This window comes from Oncorhynchus masou, chromosome 23 (genome assembly GCF_036934945.1).
Source record: "Oncorhynchus masou masou isolate Uvic2021 chromosome 23, UVic_Omas_1.1, whole genome shotgun sequence".
Lineage (NCBI taxonomy): Eukaryota > Metazoa > Chordata > Actinopteri > Salmoniformes > Salmonidae > Oncorhynchus > Oncorhynchus masou.
In genome coordinates, this window is record NC_088234.1 from 12404249 (window position 1) to 12417548 (window position 13300).

The following is a 13300-nucleotide window of genomic DNA, read 5'->3' on the forward strand; positions in this document are numbered from 1 at the left end:
CTGTGGAAGTATGGAATGGAACTGTGGAAGTATGGAATGGAACTGTGGAAGTATGGAATGGAACTGTGGAAGTATGGAATGGAACTGTGGAAGTATGGAATGGAACTGTGGAAGTATAGAATGGAACTGTGGAAGTATGGAATGGAACTGTGGAAGTATGGAATGGAACTGTGGAAGTATAGAATGGAACTGTGGAAGTATGGAATGGAACTGTGGAAGTATGGAATGGAACTGTGGAAGTATGGAATGGAACTGTGGAAGTATAGAATGGAACTGTGGAAGTATGGAATGGACCTGTGGAAGTATGGAATGGAACTGTGGAAGTATGGAATGGAACTGTGGAAGTATGGAATGGAACTGTGGAAGTATGGAATGGAACTGTGGAAGTATGGAATGGAGCTGTGGAAGTATAGAATGGAACTGTGGAAGTATAGAATGGAACTGTGGAAGTATGGAATGGACCTGTGGAAGTATGGAATGGAACTGTGGAAGTATGGAATGGAACTGTGGAAGTATGGAATGGAACTGTGGAAGTATGGAATGGAACTGTGGAAGTATGGAATGGAACTGTGGAAGTATGGAATGGAACTGTGGAAGTATAGAATGGAACTGTGGAAGTATGGAATGGAACTGTGGAAGTATAGAATGGAACTGTGGAAGTATCGAATGGAACTGTGGAATTATGGAATGGAACTGTGGAAGTATGGAATGGAACTGTGGAAGTATAGAATGGAACTGTGGAAGTATAGAATGGAACTGTGGAAGTATGGAATGGAACTGTGGAAGTATAGAATGGAACTATTGAAGTATAGAATGGAACTGTGGAAGTATGGAATGGAACTGTGGAAGTATGGAATGGAGCTGTGGAACCATGGAATGTAGATCGTCATGTTGTGGTGATTAATAAATATTTTGATGCCTGTGTTTAGGGAGAGAGAGACACCTTCTTCCCTGAGGGGTCTCTTTCCCTTCCTGTATTTACTGACACCTGTCTGTCTGTCTGTCTGTCTGTCTGTCTGTCTGTCTGTCTGTCTGTCTGTCTGTCTGTCTGTCTGTCTGTCTGTCTGTCTGTCTGTCTTCCCTGCCAAAGCAGCACAGTGACAGATAATGGAGAGTAACACACAAACACTCCATTAAAGCATAAAAGCCCCTTTAAAAAGTGATCTAACATTTTCCCCTTATGGTACATAGTTTTTCCCAGATTTGGCAATACCGATGAATAATGATGTTCAGAGAAGTGATGTGTTTAGTTCCTGGTGACTCTTCCGATGAATAATGATGTTCAGAGAAGTGATGCGTTTGTGTTCCTGGTGCCTCTTACCATGAATAATGATGTTCTAGAAGCTTATCATCTTGGAGAGATAGATGTAGGATCTTAATTTGAGCTAGTTCGCTACAGCAGGGAACAGGCAACAGGAAATGTGAATTATTATGTGGATTATAATTAATGGACATTTTTTGTAGGGGTTGAGAAATGTTTTGTCAAGTCTGACATTTTAAAGTGGAAATTACAAAATATAGAAGCCTTTTTGAAACCTCAAATACACTCCAAGTTGGCATTTATTGCTGTGCAAGAAGATTCTCAGCAACAAATGAATGATCAAATGAATATCCTACATCTGTAGAGAGGAATCCTGGTTCCTCTGCCGATAAAGGGAATAATGAAGGAATGAGGATATGATGCTGAAAAGAGAGAGAAGAAACAGTGAGACAGAAAAACACCAGTACCACACACACACACACGCACACACACACACACACACACACACACACACACACACACACACACACACACACACACACACACACACACACACACACACACACACACACACACACACACACACACACACACTTTACCTGAGTGACACACCTGGTTTGGAGGGCCATCTACTTCCTGAGTCCCATCATCCGTCTGTCTTAGTGACCTCCCACAATTCCCGGCTTTATGGGCGGCTTTGATTCATGACCTTTAACCGCGGTGTCAGAGTAGCACACCTGGTCAGCTCTGTGAGAGAAGACTGAGAAATGAAGAGATAAAGAGGAGAGGAAAGAGGGGGATGAGTAGTCAGATAGGAGGAGGTATGGAGGAATGGGCTGATCTAGGGTCAGTGGAAAGTTGGTCAATATCCTCCCATGTTCCGAGCATTGCAGATAGCAACGTATCACCTAGAACTGCCCGGATCCTCTGCTCCACACCATAGAACCCTCAAACTCAACTCAAGACCTGGAAACCAGATCCACTGCATTTTTTCATTGTTCCCCTCTAATCAGGGACAGAAAACCAGCAGGCTTCGGACCTCTTAGGGTAAGATAGAACAATCTGTCTGTTTTATGCAGTATATTTGTAGGACTATAAATCTCTCAGCCTTTTATTTATTATTTATTTAACTAGGCAAGTCAGTTAAGAACAAATTCTTATTTACAATGACCGCTTACAAAAAATAAAAAATATAAAATATATAAATATAGGACAAAACACACATCATGACAAGAGAGACAACATAACACAACATAAAGAGAGACCTAAGACAACAACACAGCAAGGCAGCAACACATGACAACACAGCATGGTAGCAACACAACATGACAACAACATGGTGACAACACAGTCTTCTGCCACTGTAATGTCATACTGTCTTGCCGCTGTCGTTTCTAGACAGGTATATGTGTGCTAACATACTGTCTTACCGCTGTGGTTTCTAGACAGGTTATAACATGAACATACTGTCTTACTGCTGTCGTTTCTAGACAGGTGTATGTGTGCTAACATACTGTCTTACCGCTGTCGTTTCTAGACAGGTTAACATGAACATACTGTCTTACCGCTGTCGTTTCTAGACAGGTATATGTGTGCTAACATACTGTCTTACCGCTGTGGTTTCTAGACAGGTTATAACATGAACATACTGTCTTACTGCTGTCGTTTCTAGACAGGTGTATGTGTGCTAACATACTGTCTTACCGCTGTCGTTTCTAGACAGGTTAACATGAACATACTGTCTTACCGCTGTCGTTTCTAGACAGGTATATGTGTGCTAACATACTGTCTTACCGCTGTGGTTTCTAGACAGGTTAACATGAACATACTGTCTTACCGCTGTCGTTTCTAGACAGGTTAACATGAACATACTGTCTTACCGCTGTCGTTTCTAGACAGGTGTATGTGTGCTAACATACTGTCTGACCGCTGTCGTTTCTAGACAGGTGTATGTGTGCTAACATACTGTCTTTCCGCTGTCGTTTCTAGACAGGTGTATGTGTGTTAACATACTGTCTGACCGCTGTCGTTTCTAGACAGGTGTATTTGTGTTAACATACTGTCTGACGGCTGTCGTTTCTAGACAGGTGTATGTGTGTTAACATACTGTCTTACCGCTGTCGTTTCTAGACAGGTGTATGTGTGTTAACATACTGTCTGACCGCTGTCGTTTCTAGACAGGTGTATTTGTGTTAACATACTGTCTGACGGCTGTCGTTTCTAGACAGGTGTATGTGTGTTAACATACTGTCTTACCGCTGTCGTTTCTAGACAGGTGTATGTATGTTAACATACTGTCTTACCGCTGTCGTTTCTAGACAGGTGTATGTGTGCTAACATACTGTCTTATCGCTGTCGTTTCTAGACAGGTGTATGTGTGCTAACATTAACATACTGTCTTACTGCTGTCGTTTCTAGACAGGTGTATGTGTGTTAACATACAGTCTTACCGCTGTCGTTTCTAGACAGGTGTATGTGTGTTAACATACAGTCTTACCGCTGTCGTTTCTAGACTGGTGTATGTGTGTTAACATACAGTCTTACCGCTGTCGTTTCTAGACAGGTGTATGTGTGTTAACATACAGTCTTACCGCTGTCGTTTCTAGACAGGTGAATGTGTGTTAACATACTGTCTGACCGCTGTCGTTTCTAGACTGGTGAATGTGTGTTAACATACTGTCTTACCGCTGTCGTTTCTAGACTGTCAGAAGGTGAATTTACCAATTTGTAAGTCGCTCTGGATAAGAGCGTCTGCTAAATGACTTAAATGATGTAAATGTAGACAGGTGTATGTGTGTTAACATACTGTCTGACCGCTGTCGTTTCTAGACAGGTGTATTTGTGTTAACATACTGTCTGACCGCTGTCGTTTCTAGACAGGTGTATTTGTGTTAACATACTGTCTTACCGCTGTCGTTTCTAGACAGGTTAACATGAACATACTGTCTTACCGCTGTCGTTTCTAGACAGGTGTATGTGTGTTAACATACTATCTGACCGCTGTCGTTTCTAGACAGGTGTATTTGTGTTAACATACTGTCTGACCGCTGTCGTTTCTAGACAGGTGTATGTGTGTTAACATACTGTCTGACCGCTGTCGTTTCTAGACAGGTGTATGTGTGTTAACGTTAGAAAGTCCAGATTTTATGATTTTATGAAACATATATGACACAGCAAAAGGTTGACACGCACACACACTCATGCATGTACGCACACACATACGCATGCACGTATGCACCCGCGCAAACACGCACGCACACACACACACACACACACACACAGACACGGAGCAACACACGGAGCCATTCCTGATCATGACATGTTTTGTTCCTACTACAGATCCACTAGGTATAGATAGTGGTATAGATAGTGGTATAGATAGTGGTGTAGATAGTGGTGTAGATAGTGGTGTAGATAGTGGTATAGATAGTGGTATAGATAGTGGTATAGATAGTGGTATAGATAGTGGTATAGATAGTGGTATAGATAGTGGTATAGATAGTGGTATAGATAGTGGTATAGATAGTGGTATAGATAGTGGTATAGATAGTGGGATGGATAGTGGTATAGATAGTGGGATGGATAGTGGTATAGATAGTGGTATAGATAGTGGTATAGATAGTGGTATAGATAGTGGTATAGATAGTGGTATAGATAGTGGTATAGATAGTGGTATAGATAGTGGGATGGATAGTGGTATAGATAGTGGTATAGATAGTGGTATAGATAGTGGTATAGATAGTGGTATAGATAGTGGTATAGATAGTGGGATGGTGTTTATACAGTATCTCTGGTTTATTGCTACTTCTCCCATGTTTTTCTCAGACATCCGTCTGTCTGTCTGTCTGTCTGTCTGTCTGTCTGTCTGTCTGTCTGTCTGTCTGTCTGTCTGATTCAGATATATGTGTTTCACCATTGCTCTCATGCCACATAGCCACTGGTTACATTCTCTGCTTGTGTCTATGCATTGGATAATTTGTCTGGAAGTGCTAACTCCTCTCCATACCATTTCTCAGTTTACCATCATAGAGACCCCCCTCTCTCAATATGTACTCCCTGTTTACAGCACAAGACAATGCATGCAGAGCAGAATCAGGCCAATACTCGCTAATTATCAGAATCCAGAAAAGAGCAGTTAAATTCTAAAACCACCTCAAAGGAAGCGATTCCCAAACCTTCCATAATCCAACCAAATCACGAGAAAACAAAAATATAATTACTTGACACATTGGAAAGAATTAAACAAACCCAATTTCGATTAACTCCCATATCTATTGGGTGAAATACCATAGTGGGCCATCACAGCATGTTTTTGATGGTGTCTTTCCAATAGGTGATGTATTTTTATTTTTGATTTGTGATGATGGGCCAGTGCTTTCCTGAGCCTTTGTTGGGTTGGTAGAGGCTAGTGAACGGAGTCTCAGAAACCAGCTGGCTGAAGGGACTCTTCTCTACAGTCACCTCTTTGCAGTTGGGAGCTTTTTAATGGTAGGAGAGGGTGTCACTTGTTTTTAAATGGTTATAATATTTGTTGGCATTTTTGGGGATATTAATCAGAAGGCTCCTGCTGCAGGGGTGAAGGTGCTGATGGGGGCACAAGTGGCTCAGGCCTGGTCTAATGAAGCACATAGGGGGGGTGGCCAGCGGTACTTTAGTCTTGGAAGGGGAGCTGGGCTGTGCTGCTGTTGATGAGGTGCTGTCCTGTGAGTTGGTGGTGGGGATTGTGGGCTGAGCTGGAGAGACCTGGCTGGTTGGAGTGGACACCTCTGCTGTGTGGGAGCAGAGCTCAAGGTGGGTGTAAAACTGTGTCTTTAGTAGTTCTCCCTCTCTGTCCAGCCGCTTCTGTCTCAGTATAGCCACCTCAGTCTAAGAACTCTCCCAGTCTCTCTGAAGCTCTCCCACCTCTGTTGTAAGGTCAGCCAATTGATGGTGGTGTCTCTGTCCCTCATGGCTGCCACGGTGTTGAGGAGGGCCTGAGCCTGCTCTGCATTGAGGGGGTCGCTCTCCTCCAGAGGCATCCTCGATTGTGTGGGTTGAGAGGTGCTGAGAGTAGGGATGGTGCTGGTTGAGTCTCTCTGGGGGAGGGGCTGTCACTACTGGTGTCCTCTGCTCATTCCTTAATGGTCTGAAAGTCTGTTTCAAAAGACCTGGCACCATGACAGTCCCAGTCTTGTAGAGGTTGATTGTTATCATGGTGCTGTCAGGGTCGTTTGTCTCTCTTACATTCAGCTTCCATTACAGTTCCCTCTGTCTTAATGGATGGATAGTGAGAGCAGGCTGCTGAGCGCCATGCATTTGGCTGCTCAGTGAGAAAGATGAGATTCCTCACGTCTCCGTTTTTGTAGAGGTGTGCGAAAAGGGTTTCTAGCCTCCTCTTTAGTAGGTTGTGTTTAAAAATGTTCCTATTTTTTAATATATATATATTTTTTACCTCTGGTGTGTAGAGAATGGAATCAGTACAGAAGGGGAGGGGGAGAGGGTGCCTGTGGGTTCTGCTGCTCTTTTCTGCTGCTGGTGCTGCACCGTTGTCATGGTAGCCATTTTTGTTTGGGAGGGAAACTGCTGCTGCTGGTGCTAGCTAGAGCTCGCTTTCCTCAAAGCCAGTAGAAAAAGTAAAAATAAAGCAGAAAATATGTGTGGAGTCTGTGCTCCGTCTTGGTTTACTCACTCAGTTTGGTCGGTTGCTGTAGTTGTATTAACTCTTCTTGCTAGATTTGTTCGAACTTGATTTTCTAGCGAGCTTGCTGGCCAGGTTGTTGTCGTTTAATGTTTGTCTCTTTCTCAATTCAATTCAAAGGGGCTTTATTGGCATGAAAAACATATTTACATTGCTTAAGCAAGTGAAATGAACAAACGTGAGAAGACACAAAATAATATCAACAAAAAGAAGATTAGAAATTAACAGTAAACAATGCACTCAAAAAGGTTTCTAAAAGATAAAGACATTTCAAGTGATATATTATCAGCTATATACAGTGTTTTAGCAATGTGCAAATAGTTGTAGTAAAATGTCAGAATAATAGTAGAGAGAATGATTTATTACAGCTTTTATTTATTTCATCACATTCCCAGTGGGTCAGAAGATTATATACACTCAATTAGTATTTGGCAGCATTGCCTTTAAATTGTTTAACTTGGGTCAAACGTTTTGGGTAGCCTTCCACAAGCTTCCCACAATAAGTTGACAGAGCTGGTGTAACTGAGTCAGGTTTGTAGGCCTCCTTGCTCGCACACAAATTTTCTATAGGATTGAGGTCAGGGCTTTGTGATGGCCACTCCAATACCTTGACTTTCTTGTCCTTAAGCAATTTTGCCATAACTTTGGAAGTGTGCTTGGGGTCATTGTCCATTTGGAAGACCCGTTTGCGACCAAGCTTTAACTTCCTGACTGATGTCTTGAGATGTTGCTTCAATATATCCACATAATTTTGCTCCCTCATGATACCATCTATTTTGAGAAGTGCACCTGTCCCTCCTGCAGCAAAGCACCCCCACATCATGATGCTGTCACCCCCGTGCTTCACGGTTGGGATGGTGTTCTTCGGCTTGCAAGCCTCCCACATTTTCCTCCAAACGTAACAATGGTCATTATGGCCAAACAGTTCTATTTTTGTTTCATCAGACCAGAGGACATTTCTCTGAAAAGTACGATCTTTGTCCTCATGTGCAGTTGCAAACCGTAGTCTGGCTTTTTTATGGTGGTTTTGGAGCAGTGGCTTCTTCCTTGCTGAGCGGCCTTTCAGGTTATGTCGATATAGGACTCGTTTTACTGTGGATATAGATACCTTTGTACCTGTTTCCTCCAGCATCTTCACAAGGTCCTTTGCTGTTGTTCTGGGATTGATTTGCACTTTTCGCTCAGTTTCCATCGCCTGTGCCTATGGCCGCCTCTCTCTATAGCAAGGCTATTCTCACTGAGTCTGTACATAGTCAAGGATTTCCTCAATTTTGGGTCAGTCACTGTGGTCAGGTATTCTGCCACTGTGTACTCTCTGTTTAGGGCCAAATAGCATTCCAATTTGCTCTGTTCTTTGGTTGATTCTTTCCAGTGTGTCAAATAGTTATCTTTTTGCTTTCTCATGATTCGGTTGGTTCAAATTGCGTTGCTTTCCTGGGGCTCTGTGGGGTGTGTTTAAACCAGCAGGCTGAGGGGACTCTTCTCTAGGTAAATCTCTCTGTCGTTGAGGGGTATGTGATAAATCGTGTAGTCATCGCTTCCTTTTAGGTGGTTGTAGAATTTGACATCTCTTTTCTGGATTTTCATAACTAACTTCTAATGGTCTTTAGGTAACTCTGTAGTTCCCTATTCACTCCGGCTATGAGAGAAAGAGAGGAGAGAGAGGAGAGAAAGAGAGGAGAGAAAGAGAGGAGAGAAAGAGAGGAGAGATGGGAGAGAAAGAGAGGAGAGATGGGAGAGAAAGAGAGGAGAGAGAGGAGAGAAAGAGAGGAGAGAAAGAGAGGAGAGAAAGAGAGGAGAGATGGGAGAGAAAGAGAGGAGAGAGAGGAGAGAAAGAGAGGAGAGAAAGAGAGGAGAGAAAGAGAGGAGAGAAAGAGAGGAGAGATGGGAGAGAAAGAGAGGAGAGAGAGGAGAGAAAGAGAGGAGAGAGATGAGAGAAAGAGAGGAGAGAGATGAGAGAAAGAGAGGAGAGAGAAAGAGAGGAGAGAGAGGAGAGAAAGAGAGGATAGAGTGGAGAGTAAGAGAGGAGAGAAAGAGAGGAGAGAGAGGAGGAAAAGAGAGGAGAGACGGGAGAGAAAGAGAGGAGAGAGAGGAGAGAAAGAGAGGAGAGAGGAGAGAGGGGAGAGAAAGAGAGAGAGAGGGGAGAGAAAGAGAGGAGAGAGAGGAGAGAGAGGAGAGAGGGGAGAGAGAGGAGAGAAAGAGAGGAGAGAGGGGAGAGAAAGTGAGGAGAGAGGTGAGAGAAAGAGAGGAGAGAAAGAGAGGAGAGAAAGAGGGAGAGAAAGAGAGGGGAGAGAAAGAGAGGAGAGAGAGGAGAGAAAGAGAGGAGAGAGAGGGAGAGAAAGAGAGGAGAGGGGAGATAAAGAGAGGAGAGAAAGAGAGGAGAGAAAGAGAGGGGAGAGAAAGAGAGGAGAGAGAGGAGAGAAAGAGAGGAGAGAGTGGAGAGAAAGAGAGGAGAGAGAGGAGAGAAAGAGAGGAGAGAGGGGAGAGAAAGAGAGGAGAGAGAGCTGAGAAAGAGAGGAGAGAGAGAGGGGAGAGAAAGAGAGGAGAGAGAGGAGAGAAAGAGATGAGAGAAAGAGAGGAGAGAAAGAGAGGAGAGAAAGAGAGGAGAGATGGGAGAGAAAGAGAGGAGAGAAGAGAGAGAGAGAGAAGAGAGAGAGGGAGAGAGAGAGGAGAGAGAGGAGAAAGAGAGGAGATGAGATGAGAGAAAGAGAGGAGAGAGATGAGAGAAAGAGAGGAGAGAGATGAGAGAGAGGAGAGAAAGAGAGAAGAGGAGAGAGAGGGAGAGGATAGAGGGGAGAGTAAGAGAGGAGAGAAAGAGAGGAGAGAGAGGAGGAAAAGAGAGGAGAGACGGGAGAGAAAGAGAGGAGAGAGAGGAGAGAAAGAGAGGAGAGAGGAGAGAGGGGAGAGAAAGAGAGGAGAGAGGGGAGAGAAAGAGAGGAGAGAGAGGAGAGAGAGGAGAGAGGAGAGAAAGAGAGGAGAGAGGGGAGAGAAAGTGAGGAGAGAGGTGAGAGAAAGAGAGGAGAGAAAGAGAGGAGAGAAAGAGAGGAGAGAAAGAGAGGGGAGAGAAAGAGAGGAGAGAGAGGAGAGAAAGAGAGGAGAGAGGGGAGAGAAAGAGAGGAGAGAGGGGAGATAAAGAGAGGAGAGAAAGAGAGGAGAGAAAGAGAGGGGAGAGAAAGAGAGGAGAGAAAGAGAGGAGAGAGTGGAGAGAAAGAGAGGAGAGAGAGGAGAGAAAGAGAGGAGAGAGGGGAGAGAAAGAGAGGAGAGAGAGCTGAGAAAGAGAGGAGAGAGAGAGGGGAGAGAAAGAAAGAGGGAGAGAGGAGACATTTCTGGCTGAACAAAAAAGACATCAGGGAGACATTTTAAACCTGAGTGTGAAAAGGACATTGTTTGGAGGGGAGAAAACAGAGGATGGGTGGATGGATGGTGGGAGCGAGGAAATTCTCACTAGTAGAGAAGTTAATTAATGAAAAACTGGTTTTCCAAAGTCATCATTACCGTTCTCTCCCATCGAGGGGAATACTCCTCTGTTGGACAGGGCCTGAACACACACACACACACACACACACACACACACACACACACACACACACACACACACACACACACACACACACACACACACACACACACACACACACACACACACACACGCACACACACACACCCCTCACACAGAGAAACACTCATCTGGTTTAGAGAGCTCAGCTCAGGGTATCTCAGAGCCTTGAGTAAAACAGTCTGGATGGAGAAAGTATCCTACAATACAGTACATTCTCCGTTATACAGCCTTTAATACAATACTGCATTCAATACAGTACAGCTATTTAAAGATACGCTGAAAATATATATTTCCCTTATATAGCTGTTGTAACCAAATAACATGATCTAGTAATTGTGTAAAATGTTTTAATGTTCCTACCTGTAAACAAAGAAACAAATTGTGTTAAAAGACGTTTTAACAACGTTTAAACAGCCTTTTTGTTTTACTGTTGTTGTAAGGGTTTAGGAGGGCCTAAACTGTGGTCCTTGACATTAGCACTACTGCTGGAGGCAGTTTGTGACAGACAGGGAGAGTCTGACTCCCCATGCTGCAGACTAGTGATGCACAGGTCAACTGTTTGTTCATCCTCAACCGCCCGTAACTTCTAATAACCCATCCCCAACCACCCGTTACTTCTAATAACCCATACCCAACCACCCGTTACTTCTAATAACCCATCCCCAACCACCCGTAACTTCTAATAACCCATCCCCAACCACCCGTAACGTCTAATAACCCATCCCCAACCACCCGTAACTTCTAATAACCCATCCCCAACCGCCCGTAACTTCTAATAACCCATCCCCAACCACCCGTAACGTCTAATAACCCATCCCCAACCACCCGTAACTTCTAATAACCCATCCCCAACCACCCGTAACTTCTAATAACCCATCCGCAACCACCCGTAACTTCTAATAACCCATCCCCGACCGCCCGTAACTTCTAATAACCCATACCCAACCACCCGTTACTTCTAATAACCCATACCCAACCACCCGTTACTTCTAATAACCCATCCCCAACCACCCGTAACGTCTAATAACCCATCCCCAACCGCCCGTAACTTTTAATAACCCATCCCCAACCACCCGTAACGTCTAATAACCCATACCCAACCGCCTGTAACTTCTAATAACCCATCCCCAACCACTAGTAACTTCTAATAACCCATCCCCAACCACCCGTAACTTCTAATAACCCATCCCCAACCATCCGTAACTTCTAATAACCCATCCGCAACCACCCGTCACTTCTAATAACCCAACCCCAACCACCCGTTACTTCTAATAATCCATCCCCAACCACCCGTAACTTCTAATAACCCATCCGCAACCACCCGCAACTTCTAATAGCCCATCCCCAACCACCCGTAACTGCTAATAACCCATCCGCAACCACCCGTTACTTCTAATAACCCATCCCCAACCGCCCGTAACTTCTATTAACCCATCCCCAACCGCCCGTAACTTCTAATAACCCATCCCCAACCACCCGTTACTTCTAATAACCCATCCCCAACCACCCGTAACTTCTAATAACCCATCCCCAACCATCCGTAACTTCTAATAACCCATCCGCAACCACCCGTCACTTCTAATAACCCAACCCCAACCACCCGTTACTTCTAATAATCCATCCCCAACCACCCGTAACTTCTAATAACCCATCCGCAACCACCCGCAACTTCTAATAGCCCATCCCCAACCACCCGTAACTGCTAATAACCCATCCGCAACCACCCGTTACTTCTAATAACCCATCCCCAACCGCCCGTAACTTCTATTAACCCATCCCCAACCGCCCGTAACTTCTAATAACCCATCCCCAACCACCCGTTACTTCTAATAACCCATCCCCAACCACCCGTAACTTCTAATAACCCATCCGCAACCACCGTTACTTCTAATAACCCATCCCCAACCGCCCGTAACTTCTAATAACCCATCCCCAACCGCCCGTAACTTCTAATAACCCATCCCCAACCGCCCGTAACTTCTAATAACCCATCCCCAACCGCCCGTAACTTCTAATAACCCATCCCCAACCGCCCGTAACTTCTAATAACCCATCCCCAACCACCCGTAACTTCTAATAACCCATCCGCAACCACCCGTAACTTCTAATAAACCATCCCCAACCGCCCGTAACTTCTAATAACCCATCCCCAACCACCCGTTACTTCTAATAACCCATCCCCAACCACCCGTAACTTCTAATAACCCATCCGCAACCACCCGTTACTTCTAATAACCCATCCCCAACCGCCCGTAACTTCTAATAACCCATCCCCAACCGCCCGTAACTTCTAATAACCCATCCCCAACCGCCCGTAACTTCTAATAACCCATCCCCAACCGCCCGTAACTTCTAATAACCCATCCCCAACCACCCGTTACTTCTAATAACCCATCCCCAACTACCCGTTACTTCTAATAACCCATCCCCAACCGCCCGTAACTTCTAATAACCCATCCCCAACCGCCCGTAACTTCTAATAACCCATCCGCAACCACCCGTCACTTCTAATAACCCAACCCCAACCACCCGTTACTTCTAATAATCCATCCCCAACCACCCGTAACTTCTAATAACCCATCCGCAACCACCCGCAACTTCTAATAGCCCATCCCCAACCACCCGTAACTGCTAATAACCCATCCGCAACCACCCGTTACTTCTAATAACCCATCCCCAACCGCCCGTAACTTCTAATAACCCATCCCCAACCGCCCGTAACTTCTAATAACCCATCCCCAACCACCCGTTACTTCTAATAACCCATCCCCAACCACCCGTAACTTCTAATAACCCAACCCCA

General features: G+C 44.7%; 1 protein-coding gene across 1 annotated transcript in view; it reads left to right on the top strand.

The window, feature by feature from the left end:
* Positions 1-13300, top strand: part of LOC135510318 (collagen alpha-6(IV) chain-like) — a 229955-nt gene that overhangs the window by 85657 nt on the left and 130998 nt on the right.